Genomic DNA, 14,632 nt, shown 5'->3' on the forward strand with positions numbered 1-14,632 from the left:
GAAATGTTCATGTTTGAAGAAATTTAAATCAGCTATTTTAATCAAATTGAGAAATGTTTTTGTATAGTTTTAACTGAAAAAGTGTATAGAATTATATATATATCATAATCAAAACTATTTTAGAAGGCATAACAAAATTTTAATAGTAGTTACCTTTAATCAGTAGAAAAGGAAAAACTAATTGCTAATTTAGTTTTATTTTTCTGTATATTTCAATTTTCTACAAATGAGCATCTATAAAAAAATTAAAACTTAAAACATAAGACATAACATTAATTTCCATAAAGAGTTTGTTTGTGAATAGTTGTGGGTTTGATAGTTGTAGGTTTATTGGGGTGCCCCCTTAGCTTGGGTTGCCATAACAAAATATTACAGACTGGGTGGCCTAAACAACAGAAATTTATTTTCTCACAGTTTTAGAAGTCCAGATGTTCTGGCCAATTTGTTTTTTGGTGAGGATTTTCTATCTGGTTTCCAGATAGCTGCCTTCATGTGCTCACATGGTCTTCCCTTAATGCCTGCATTCAGGGAAAGATGGAGAGAGAGAGCAAGAGCGAGAGAGAGAGAGAGAGAGAGAGCACTTTCTGGTATCTCTTCTTATAAGGACACTAATCCTATCAGATCAGGGCCCCAGACTTATGACCTCATTTAACTTAATTACTTCCTTAGAGGTCCCATCTACAAATACAACACACTGGGGGTTCGGGCTTCACCATATAAATTGGGGGGTGGAGGGAACACAAACATTTAGTATAACAAGCACCAACTGAACATCGGAAAATAATTTAAAAAATAAGATACTTAAGTAAAAGAGGATTCAGAATGGACTTTCTTAATCTAGGTTCCATGCAAGAATTTTGGGGGCATGTAATCTTCTTGAAGTTATGTGCAAGATTGTCTTGGCAATTTTTTGGGGGGTAGAAACTAGTGCAGAACTTCTATCAGATGTGACCTCAAAAAAGTTAAGAAACACTTAATTGGAGAACATTCACTAAAAAATAACACAACAGGGCGCCTGGGTGGCTCAGTCAGTTAAGCATCTGCCTTCAGCTCAGGTCATGATCCCTGGGTTCTGGGATCAATTCCCGCATCGGAGCGGGGAGCCTGCTTCTCCCTCTGCCCCTCCCCTGCTTATACTCTCTCTCTCAAAAATAAATAAATAAGTAAATCTTAAAAAAATTAAAAAGAACACAACGAAAAAGTAATATTTTGATGATGAAACAAGTCAAAAAGGATTTTCTTAATACGGAACAGAGACAGTATTGCAGGGAAATCAAAGACACGGACTTTGAAATGGGTGGACCTGGGCTTAAAGTTTAGTTCTGTCATTTTACTAGAATTGTGACTTAAATGAAGTTAGTCAACCTGCTGGAGTCCATCGCTGAGTATGCATGTCTGGAATATTGGTTAGAGCTGGTGAATGTTGCCAAGTACTGTGCTAAGCAGTTTACATTAGTCACCTCATGATAGAATGACTCCATGAGGCAGGTAACAGGTTTCTCACTTAGAGGTAAGGAGGTTGAGGCTTACCCAGCAAGATAGCATGGAACCACACAGTAAGCATTTAGCACACAATCTGGCACACACGAAGAAGTCAGCAACTATTTGCTTCTGCCCTGTTGGATGGTAACATTTGTACTTTTGTTACCAGATAGCTCTTCCAATCCTATTCTTCCTCCTCCCCTCTCTGATGTATTAAAGATTGCCAGAAATACAAATGAACATTTTTACTTCAATCCACAATTCTTGAAGGAGTAGCTATGACAAACATGATCGACTAAACTTTCCCTCTAGGGAAATCTCTGGAATGCATGTTGGGCTGAGGATTCCCAGAAAGATGCATGTCCTTTGAGGGATTTGACTCTAAGACAAAAAGCCTATGAATAGAATATAGCAATTTATTGTTCAGAATGATACACTTATGATTGTTAAGATGAGTACCAAATTGTACTCATTTCAGAAAGCTTTCTATATCATTCTTTGTCCACTCCAGAAGTGTTCGTTGAATAGTTACTTGGTGTCAGACTATCCTTAGGGGCTGGACACAGCTGGGGACAGATAGACACAAATTTCCTTGGGGCACATGACCATAAAATGCCTTATGTACTCTCCATGTCTGTTATGTTTGGTAGCTTTAACAGATTTATACAGTGGATTTATATACCAACAAGAATTCGTACAAAATTTTTGGTGGAAATTTGGACCTCAAGAGATAGTATTTGATTACTTGAAGCAGTAGACCTACTGCCACCTTGTGGCAAGGCTGCAAATTTCAGGGCTAAAGAAAATCAGGTAGTTTAAGAGTTAATTTTACAAACTGTGACAGAGGTCATATTACCAAATCACATTGAGTCAAAAAAATTGTCTATTTGGGGGGATATTTTCTATACATTTGTAAAATTAAGTCAAGAGTAACTTGTACCCACTATAAAATTATACAAATATAAAATATTTCTGGAGTAGATTTCAAAGTACTGCCCAATAGTCCTAAAAAGGAGTTGACACACTTAACTTTATAATGCAGATTTTTATAACGTGAAATTGTTGATAAATCTCTTCCTTGCCTAAATTGCCAATTAGTTTTGTTGAAAAGTATACTGCCTCATCTCATCCTTTTTGTTTATTCTTTTCTTTTCCCCTTATGGTGGCAATCAAGAGAACATCCCTTGGGGTGCTTAATATACCAGAGTTTGTAACATGATCTGTGTTTTATGACCTGGCTGTACAGTGAGGTTAAGTCATGTCTTTTGTTAGCAGCAGATGAAGCCAATGCCATAGTATGGAACTTAGTTAGTTTCTATATGGGTCACTTAGCTTTGCATTATTTCATGGCCACAATATGTGATTTTAATCAGCTCTGGTGAGCCATTGTAAAAATATGCATCAAAGGTTGTCAAGGTTATCATGGTAGAAATCCAGGGACACCACAGAAAAAAACTGTTTCAGGCAACTATCCTCTTTTGTAAGTGATTAGCATTGTCATTCTAAATCTAAGGTAATAAACACTATGCAATAGTGTATTGATGGGCTATTTATTATTTATGACAGTACAAGATATACACATACCTTTGCATATCGAATTACCAATGTCTAGTAAGTGACAGATACAATACCACTGACAGGAACTTTTAGGAAAAAGTTATCCATTCTTTTTGCATCTGACATTTTACAAGGACTTTAAAACACCAATTATTTTCCAGTCATTATCATTACAGGAAAGCCCTGCATGCACGTACACACACCCACACAAACACACACCCACACAAACACATGGACACATTTTTGACAAAACTGAAGGAGAGCATCATAAGCACATCCTATCTTTCTGTTAAGCTTGTCTGACTTTGTAGACGGTCACCAGGCAATCAAAGGTTCTGTTGAGGAGACCTAGGTAAAGAGTTAATAACATTCACCTATGTGTAATAAAATTATGCAATTAGAAAATTAATTTTACAAAAGGGCTGTAGGCTAATGATTGCTTAGCAGAAAACACTTTAATGTTTAGGTTTTTTTCCGGTGTAAAAACAAAAAAGCAAGAAAATACTTTTAGTGGCCTCTCTTCCTCAAAGTTTCAGCACACAGTCTTGCTAATTTGAATTAGATTAAACATTTAACACAGCTTTAAAGAGATTCTGAATTCTGGGGAGAAAATGGTGAAAAAAATTTTTTTGTTATCCTAATGCAGGCTTTTGATCTTCAAAATGACTGTATTTATGGAAAATTATTTAAACCGATAATGGAGCAAACTTTTAACACACTAAAGAGTTGTGAACTTTTACTGACTAGAATTCTAATAAACTTAAAGGAAGCAAGAAAACTTTTCAGAGCTCCCCCAGTCAGAATATTCAATGGTTCTCTTAGCAGGAGATACAGATGACAAATAAACACATCTTACAGAGTCTCATTCAAATAATGTTTCTTGATTAACTACATTCATTTAGGTATTGAACTGCGAAGTTGTAATAAAATTATCCTTAATCTTATGGAAATAACACGTGTTCATATTCATATTTTAAAATCAAATTATCCTCCATCAGCTTACTGTCTCTCCCTCTCCCTCCAAGCCCCACTCCTAGGTGCAATCATTTTTAGCCTGTTTCGCAATGTCTAATGGTCTTACTTGTACATAACATTTTGCCGCCATTTTAAATTCTTCGTTGCTCCTTATCTCTATTATTACTTAGTTACTTAGTATTTATTATTTCCATTATGGAAAAATGAAGGATTGGCTATGTTACTCCCCTCCCCCCAACCTTCTTTCTCTCCATCTTCTTTCCATTATTATGTCGTTATACTTGACTTTGGGTTATGTAAATCTTTAGTGTTACCAACAAATTGGGAGGAGAGCATTTGTTTGTGGCAGCGGTCCTTCCCAACCCTCCAGTGTACTATCTGGCTCTACCTAACCCGAGACCTGTTATCCAACATCTCTGTACCCTGTACTTCAGGCACAAAGCACGTTTTCTTCTTTCTAGGGCACCCTGGAGCCTTGCACGTGTTCTCTCCTGTGCTGGAAATGGCTTTACTCCCATCCCTATCTGGCAAACTCCCCATCCCTCTCAAACCTCTTAAGAAGCCTTCTCCAACCATCCCGAGCTGAGGCTGCCACTCCCCTCCCTGTGCTCCTGACAGCATCCCAGGACCTCTGGCATAGTCATTATTGGATTAAATAAAAGCCAAGGCAAAAACTGCTAATTTAAGACTGTTTTTAAGCCTTTCGTGTTCTTCCAAACCAGAGTTGGAAGGGATAGTACCAAAAGATGAAGAAGCTAGGAGTCGAAAGAGACCGAGAGGGCCATGTGAGGAATATTAGGCGGGTCTCCTGCTCACCTATTGTGTTTGGGAAACCCATGTGAAGTCCACGGAGCACACTGCAGGGACCCTACCCAAACTGCTGTCCCCAGTTGTCACCATGTAGCAAACTGGCCTGACCCCTGCCTCCAGCACACACCCAGTGTCCCCACAGCCCCGGCCTCCAAGGGCCCCAGGGGAGACACAATGCTATGCCACACCCATTATTGGCTTCTCTCCCTTTCTGTCTCACTTCCACACTTTACTGGTGGTGTTTCCTGGAATCAACTCCCAAATCATGTACATTCCCTTGTTTTAGACTTGGGTTCTGGGAAAATGTAAGTTAAGAGAGCACTTATTTTGAAATTTCTTTGCACTGCATGTACTGTGTTCTGGCTGTCACCACTCCCTCCAAGACTGACCCGTGGGGTCCTTGATGTGATGGTCTTTCCCACCAGACTGTCAGGCAGAGGGTCTGTCTTTGATTGATCTAACGCTCAACAGATTTTTGTGAAGTGAATAAATGTGTGAATGAATAAGAGATATCCCAAAGGAGCCGCATAGTAATAAAGGAGATTTCTAAAAATGCTACAAGTTAGATTCCCCATTGCTTATCTACTTCAGCAAACATGCAGGCTTGTCTGAACTGGTCCATATTAGGTAGTGAATGAAGCTCACTGAATATTTTAGTCACATTCACACTCCCCAAATGAGTCATTTTTTCCAAACCTACATAGCATTTTATTGGCTCGAAAGATGTTTTCACTCTTTAAAAAAAAATAATGTCTCAGCAGTGGAACTTTTTATTTAGAGTTTAATGATCCCAAAGACTCATTAATTTTCTTTCTCGAAACACGGAAATAAAACATTTCCATCTAGTTCTAAACCATTTTTACGAAGCTGATTTTCTACACTGCTGAATTTAGAGAAAACCTTCTTAATTCAGAATCAGACATTACATACCATATGTTAAGTCTTAAATATATAAGTATATGTTTAAAGTAGCTTATTTTTTGCACCATGGAGCAATACAATATTGAAGTTGATATTTTAAAGCATCAAAATATAAAAACTGAAAGGAATAAGTGTTAATTAGTTTTAGTTTGCCAGGAACCAGGTTTAAGACATTAAAAAAAATATTCAGCCAAAGATGGTCAATACTCTTCATGTCACATGCATAGTTTGAAAGCATTACAATTTGACAGCGTCCTGCAAAACTTATTTGTCCTTTCCCTGTCATTGTGTGCTAAGGAGGAGTTGGGGATATTACACTTTATCTTACTTTTTAACTAATGTGCATGTGGTGCCAGGATTTTGCTATGGACTGAATGTTTGAGTCCCCCCACAATTCATATGTTGAAGCCATAACCGCCAGGGTGATGGCGGGGCCTTTGGAAGCAATTAGCTCAGGGGGTGGTGCCCTCATGAATGGGATTAGTGACTTAAAAGAGGATACACCAGAGAAATGATCTCTCTCCCTCCATCATGTGAGCACACAGCAAGAAAGCAGCCAAGAAGAGGGTTTTCACCAGGAACCAAACTGAACGGCACCTTGACCTTGGACTTCCCAACCTTCAAAACTGTGAGATATAAATGTCTCTTTTTTTAAGCCATCCCGTGTGTGGTATTTTGTTATAGCAGCCAGAGCTGAATGAGACAGATTTCTGAGAGCATACCATCAGAGGAGGCTCAGGGGACTGCTCTGCCCCTGGCTGTCCAGCACTAGGTACCTGTTACTGGTCTTGTAGCTCTTCTGAGCCCAAAAGTCTCCAGGTGTTGCAGAGAAGTTGTGTGATCTGGCATGCCACTCTGTCTGCGGTATTTGTGCAGGCCAAGTAGAACACTGGTGAAAATGCTTTTTTTTTTTAAGATTTTATTTATTTATTTATTTGAGAGAGAGAGAATGAGATAGAGAGAGAGCACGAGAGGGAAGAGGGTCAGAGGGAGAAGCAGACTCCCTGCTGAGCAGGGAGCCCGATGCGGGACTCGATCCCGGGACTCCAGGATCATGCATGACCTGAGCCGAAGGCAGTCGCTTAACCAACTGAGCCACCCAGGCGCCCCGGTGAAAATGCTTTTAATTGGTAAAGCCTCATGCAGCGGTAGAGTGTTCTACTTATTCTTAGACTTGCTTTTGCTCTTTCTAAGATTAAATGAACAAAGAAATATATATATTTTAGGTAGTAAGGGGAAGAAAGAAGAGGAAGAAAATAAATACATGTTTTATTGTATCGATTGGATTAAGAGTTGGCAGAAACACATTTTTTTCCTACTACTTCTCGCTAATCCACATCTCAGGGTCTTAGTTTTCTCCCTCCTAAAATACAAGTTGGAAATGATTTTAAAGTTCTTTCAGGCACTATGAGGCAAGGAGTCCATAGAATTTATGGATAAATTTTAATGGGAATGTATTAAATATATGCTGCCATCCCTCTGGAAAAAGTATGTCCTACAAAGTAATGTTCATTTGGAATGAGAAATCCATTTTGGAGTGTGTGAATCCATCACAGTATGACCTAAGCTTCTCTTTCCTGACACCATCCCAGTCATTTCCCGCATCAACAGCAGGTGCCCACCAGGTAATCCCCAAGACTGACACAGATTCCCTCTGTGACCAACTCTATTTAGGCTCCTCTGGGCCCCTTCTGGACTAGGCCTCTGCCCTGGCCTAGGCAAAGAGCAGACTCTTAACATAAATATTGTGTCGTCCCCCCTCCCCTCGCCCCCGCAGCCCTCACTAAGAGCCTGGAACACACACCAGCATAGTTTCTAACAGCTCAAGGCAGCATCTCTGGGATGACTGCTCCAGCCCCCTTATCCTGCCTGGGAAAGGTCAAGGCTGTCAAAAGAATTTACTGTTTGTTCCAACCAACACCTGAAGATAGGGCCCCTCCCTCCTGGTCTTTGTGAGAGAGTAGGAGCCTGACTTTGATAAGGATAAGCAGGAGTTAGCAAACTCAGATGGCCAGGTCATGATGACCAACCCCCTTTCTGCTTTTTGTGATTCCCTTTCCTGACTCCTCTGAGCGCCATTCACCCAGGCCCTATTTACTCATATTGTTTAAATTGTGCTGTCACCTCTCAGCAAATCAAAGTTGAGTGCAGTTCCTGCTGGACTCTTTTCCTTATTGCAGTAGTAATTACTGATTAATATCTCTCCATAATGTTTTAACTAGTGCCTGGCTTAGTTTATCTTTGATAGGGTCCAGTCAAAATGAAAGCACAGGTAACCTTGTTTGCATAGCATGAAACTGTCATTAAAGGTACTGCAACATAAACAATTTTTTCTCTTTCTTCTATCATCTATTTCTGGACTTGCTATATTTTTGATACTTAATGTTTTTTTAAGTAAGGAAAATGTGAAAAAATTTTATTGAGGTATAATTGGCATGTAACATTATATTAGTTTCAAGTATACAACATAATGATCCGATATTTGTACATACTGTAAAATGATTACCCCAATAAGTTAGTTAACATCCATCACCATACATTCTTACAAAAAATTTTTTTTTCTTGTGACAAGGACATTTAAGATATTCTCTTAGCAATTTCATATATGCATATATGCATCGTATTATACATTACATCCCTATGACTAATACGTTTTATGAATGGAAGTTTGTAATTTTTGGCTCCCTTCACCCATTTTTCCCACCCCCACCTCTGGCAACCACCAATCTGTTCTCTGTATCTATGAGCTTGTTGTTGTTGTTGTTGTTTAGATTATACATATAAGAGAGATTATATAGTATTTATTTCTCTGTCTGACTTATTGAACTTAGCATAGTGCCCTCCAGGTCTATCCATGTTTTCACAAATGGCAAGATTTCATTCTTATTTATGGCTGAGCAATATTCTAGTGTGTGTGTGTGTGTGTGTGTGTGTGTGTGTGTGTGTGTGTGTGACATCTTTATCTGTTCATCCATTGATGGACACTTAGGTTGTTCCCATATCTGGGTATTGAAAGTAATGCTGCGATGAATACAGGGATGCATATATCTTTTCAAATTAGTGTTTTCACTTTCTTTGGATAAATAACCAGAAGTGGAATTGCTGGATAATATGGTAGTTCTATTTTTAATCTTTTGAGGAAACTTCACACTATTTTCTATAGGGTCTCCACCAATTTCCGTTTCCACTAACAGTGCACAAAAATCCCCTTTTCCCCACATTCTTGCCAACACTTGTTATTTCATGTCTTTTTCATAATAGTCATTCTAACAAGTGCACGGTGGTATCTCATTGAGGTTTTGATTTGCATTTCTTTGATGATTAGTGATGTTGAGCATCTTTTTATGTACCTGTTGGTCATCTGTATGTCTTCTTTGGAAAAAATGTCTCTTCAGATTACCTGCCCATTTTTAATTTTTTTTTTTTTTTTGCTACTGAGTTGTATAACTTCTTTATATATTTTGGAAATTAATTCCTCATCAGGTATATGATTTGCAATATTTTCTTCCATTCAGTAGGTTGACTTTCTATTTTGTTGATTGTTTCCTTTGCTTGTACAGAAATTTTTTAGCTTGATGCAGTCCCACTTGTTTATTTTTGCTTTTGTTGCTTTTGCTTTTGAAGTCAGACCCAAAAACTCATTACCAAGACCAATGTCAAGATTACAACCCGTGTTTTCTTCTGGAAGTTTTTGGTTTCAGGTCTTGTAGGCAAGTCTTTAACTCAGTTTGAGTTAATTTTTTGTGTATGGTGTTAAGATATTGATCTGATTTTCATTCTTTTGCATGTGGCTGTCCACTGTTCTCAATACCACGTATTGAAGAGATTGTCCTTTCTCCACTGTATACTCTTTCTTCTTTGTCATAAATTAATTGACCCACGTATGTGTGAGTGTTTCTGGCATCTTTATTCTGTTCTATTGATCTATGTGTCTATTTTTATGCCAATAAAATACCATGCTGTTTGATTACATAGATTTATAGTATAATTTGAAATCAGACCGTGTGATACCTCCAGATTTGTTTCTCTTTCTCAGAATTGCTTTGGCTATTCAGGATCTTTTGGTTCCGCACAAATTTTTGTTCTATTTCTGTGAAAAATGCCATTGGAATGTTGATAGGGATTACATTGGATCTGTAAATTGCTTTGGGTATATGGACATTTTAACAATATGAATTCTTCCAATCCATGAACATGGATATCTGCCCATCTATTTATGTCTTCTTTAATTTCTTTCATCAATGTCTTACAGTTCAGTGTATAGGTCTTTCACTCTTGTTAAATATTTTCCTAGGTATTTTATTCTTTTTCATGCAATTGTAAATGGGACATTTCTTAATTTCTCTTTCTGATAATTTGTTATTAGTATATAGAAATGCAACAGATTTCTGTATATTGATTTTGTATCCTGTGACTTTATTTACTGATTTATTAGTTTTTACAGTTTCTTGGTGGAGTATTTAGGATTTTCTACATATGATGTCATGTCATCTACAAGTAGTGACAGTTTTACTTCTTCTTTTCCCATTTGGATGTGTTTTATTTCTTTTTATTGCCTGACTGCTATGGCTAGGACTATTATGTCAAATAAAAGTCGTCAGAGTAGACATCCTTGATCTAAGAAAAAAAGCTTTCAGCTTTCATCATTGAGTATGATGTTAGCTGTGGACTTGTCATATTTGGCCTTTAATGTTGAGGTACATTCCCTATACACCTCCTATGTTGAGAGTTTTTATCATAAATGGATATTGAAGTTTGTCAGATGCTTTTTCTGCATCTATTGAGATGATCATATGATTTTTATCTTTCATTCTGTTTAATGTGGCCTATCACATTGATTGATTTGTGAATGTTTAACCATTCATGCATCCTTGGAATAAATCCCACTTGGTCATGGTGTGAGATCTTTTTAATGTATTGTTGAATTTGGTTTGCTAAAATTTTGTTGAAGATTTTTGTATCAACAAAATTTTAGCAAACCAAATACAGTCTTGTCTTTTTAGTCTCTAGTTCAATAATTTCCACTCTGATTTTTTTTTGATATTTAAAATCTTTATTGTTTCATTGTCAAAAGTTTTCTTTCCATAGAAGAATGGCAATACAGGATCAGTGCATAGGGTATGGAAAATTCATACCTCAAATAACTAGCCTAGAAATCAGAGACCGCACTATGTCGAGCTAGTGTGCAAGACAAAAGACACAATGCTGCCAATGCAATCAGTAACAGAAAGAATATGCAACTGTAAGAAAAAAACTCTATGGCCAAGTGAATAAAACAGTAGCAGTGCACTGCACTGATATTCTAGAACAGAAAATGGGGAAGGGCCAGAGGATGTACTTCCTGCAAAAAAAAAAAAAAAATCAAGTAGATCACAGGCACTGATTTCCCCACTGTACGGCCAGCTACTTCATGCATACCTGTACTTTCCTCTTTAGGTCTCCGTCATTATAACACTGCAAGTCATGTCCAACCTACTGTCTAAGTGGGACGGCCACATGCAGATCTTTCATTCTGCCTCCCATCTCACAGCTAAAGTCACAACGTGGGTTGTGGCCTTTATGCATCCTTAGTAAAAAGCTGAACAAACCCAAAATCTGTTCTCATTTTCTTGAGAAATAAACTTTACAAAACAACAAAAGGTAGTTGTCATGATCACTCAGTTTTGTCTGAAGGCAAGATAATTTTTCTGTAAGTTTACTGAATAAACACACAAATATCCTCAACAACATACTGTAGGACCAACTCGAACATTTTCCTAACTAACTCTAGAAAAAGGTACTGATAATGGTTGAGATGCAAATGACGACTACGATTTGATAAGGCCTGGTTACCGGGAATTTTTTGGTCAGGTTTATGTTTGAAGCTGCTATACAGCTGGATTTGGCTACTTTGCTTTAATTCACACAATAAATGCCTTTTAAAAGGAAACAGCGTATCTATCATGATGAAATAAAAATCAAAAAAGTTGAGAGGTATACAGGAAACTTGTCTTAAATATTTTTATTTATTTATTTATTTGAGAGAGAGAGAATGAGAGATAGAGAGCACAAGAGGGAAGAGGGTCAGAGGGAGAAGCAGACTCCCTGCTGAGCAGGGAGCCCGATGTGGGACTCGATCCCGGGACTCCAGGATCATGACCTGAGCCGAAGGCAGTCGCTTAACCAACTGAGCCACCCAGGTGCCCTTAAATATTTTTAAATTACATATGATATAACCTTAGAGAATAAGAACTACAATTACCATGGTCTAAATTTTAAATTGTTAACGCATCACTTCTCTGCAAGACTAACAAGTCACTTGCTAATCATGTCAAGGCCTTGCGGGGCAGGGGGTGCTCGGCTTGTATGGCATAGAGATTACTTTCCAGGTGAGATAAACACCTCTAATTTAAAGTGTTATTAAACTATATTTGAAAAGTTATTTTACTTAACATATACAATGTATAAAATAAGTTAAAAGGAGGAAGCAGGGAAAGGTTTTCTGGTCTAGATGATGCAAACATACAACTTTCCCTTATCAGTAGTATAGTTCCATGTATGTCCATTTCACCCATGGTAAAATATGAAAGGCTGATAGAAAATCAAACATTTCACTTATAGATAGAAAAAAGATTCAAAAAGTGGAATTTCAATGTCATTTCTTCCCATGATGCAACTCATTCTACTTTCACTATAATAAACATAAATAAAAACCATCTCAAAAATATGGTTTTACACACTTACCTTTAAGCTTACCAATAAATTTTTCTAACAATTGAGAAGAAAAGTACTCCTTTGCAGCAATTTCATAAAATAATTTTCATTTCACAAAACACCTGCTTCCTGGCAGCAAAACCAGCAACCCTTATGGAGGACACGAGCATTGATACTTGGCCCTTCTGAGGTATAAATGCAGCTATGTTTGTGCTGAGTATACGGTCTATAGGGTATGCCAACAGTCTGCATGTTTGCATAAAATTGGGAGTGATGTCATCCTGACTGATTGAAAGCTTTTTGAACATTTTGCAACAGAGGTTAAATAATTTTAAGACAAAAGATGTCCTTTAGCCCAGTAATAGCCAGCAGAAATCTAATTTCTAACCAATGCAAATGGTTATTACATTTAAAAATGCTTAACACTGTATACTGATTTAAAAAATAACTAACCAGGGACACATAAATATTCAAATTCAGCTGGACACCGCAAGAGCATGCTAGAGGTAAGTGTGAAATCAGTCAAGCTTTTCCAAAAGAGAAAACCCTTTGAATCTTTCAGCAAGTCTGTGCAAATAGTATGCTTACAATAAAAGTGAGACGGGAGCACCTAGAATACCCAGGAGGCTTGCTGTGCCACTCAGCTTCCCTGCCCCAGCTCCTGTGTGCGTGGATGGCCAACAAACGATGAGAAGTCCACTTGATGGTAGTTCAGTAATTCCTGTCACCGCTGCTGCCAGCTGAAGTCATCATTGCTTCCAAAGACCAAGAAAAAGCCCAGTATAGTTGCAGAGATGACTGTGCTTCCCGTGAGAACAAGTGCACAAGCTCCCCCTCAATCAGATGTGCTCTGGCAAATACAAGAGGGAGCCCAAAAGCTGAGACAACAATGCCTGTTGTAAGCAATATGGCAAGTTCCTTACAAGCGTTACTCATAGCATCGGTATCATCCACTCATCTTCTCACTATGCAGTATGGAATAGGTGAGAGGATGTAAAAAAAAAAAGCAGAGCAAAGAGAGGCCAGTATTGGTTGTATGTTGGAAGGGCACATCCAAGCATCAAAAAACATCAACCCAATTGCTCCTCCAAAGGAAAAACTGATCAAACAAAGCTTTGATGCAGGCCAGCGGGGGCGGCCAGGAGACTGATACACGCCTGATTTTGTTATTTTCTGCCTTCCACTAACTTTGGGCTTCATTTGTTCTTTTTTTAGTTCCTTGAGGTGTAAAGTTAGGTTATTTATTTGAGATTCTTCTTGTTTCCTTTGGTAGGCGTTTATAACTTTTCCCACTTTGGAACTCCCTGTGCTTCCTAGAGCCAAATGTTTGTTTCCTTCCCCAAGTTATGAACATTTGCAGCCATTATTTCTTCAAATAAATTTTCTGCTCCTAAAATTTTTAATTACTAAGCATGATTTTTGCCCTTTGTCTTTATATGGTGCAATGCCAGTTTTAAATGCAGATATAAAACCATTGAACTCATATGCATAATCACTGAAGTTACACAATTTGCGTTTCATGGCTTATTGCATGCATATGCACTTCATTCTTATGAGAAGAGTAGAAACACCACAGAAAACAAACTCAGCTGTTTCCATTTGCTTCTTGATACTGGCACATTCCATCATGGTTATCTGCCTTGGGTTACTGATGACTGAGAAAGGACAGAGAGGAAAAGGAAGTATGTGTTGCCTTATCTTTCCCTTAGGCTTAGGTTTTAAAAAGACAAGAAACATTATTTAACATAAATATAAATTACAATCAGAGTCCTTTGGTTCCAAACAATATTAATATTTGTTTCTTCATTCAGCAAACATTTTTCAGGTTCCATGGAGACACCCTATAAAACAGTGAAAGACATAAACAAAACCCCTTTCTCGTGGAATTTACATTGTGGTGGTGGTGGGGAAATAACTTACAATAGGTTAATTACAATATAAGGTCAGCTAATGCTAATAAGAAAAGTGACGGTGGTCAGAAGATTCAAGGTGGTGTGTGTGAGTTCATAGAGGGCTGTGTGAGTTCATAGAGGGCTGTGAAGCGGCCTCTGATTGGAAGTATGAAGAAGAGAAGAGAATGCATGCTGCGGTCTTGGCATAAGCACAGGTTGAGCTGGTACATACTGGTTGTACCCGAAGAAGAGCTGAAGGTCTAGCCTGAACCTTTCAGAAGAAACATTTTAACATTTGTCCC

General features: G+C 37.9%; 1 pseudogene; it reads right to left on the reverse strand.

The window, feature by feature from the left end:
• Positions 1 to 13,077: 13,077 nt before the first annotated feature.
• On the reverse strand, positions 13,078 to 13,514 carry LOC112823545 (leptin receptor overlapping transcript-like 1 pseudogene; annotated as a pseudogene).
• Between the last annotated feature and the right edge of the window lie 1,118 nt (positions 13,515 to 14,632).

This window comes from Callorhinus ursinus, unplaced genomic scaffold, assembly GCF_003265705.2.
Source record: "Callorhinus ursinus isolate GAN/ISIS: 27379988/994484 unplaced genomic scaffold, GSC_fseal_2.0 scaffold5, whole genome shotgun sequence".
Taxonomy (NCBI): domain Eukaryota; kingdom Metazoa; phylum Chordata; class Mammalia; order Carnivora; family Otariidae; genus Callorhinus; species Callorhinus ursinus.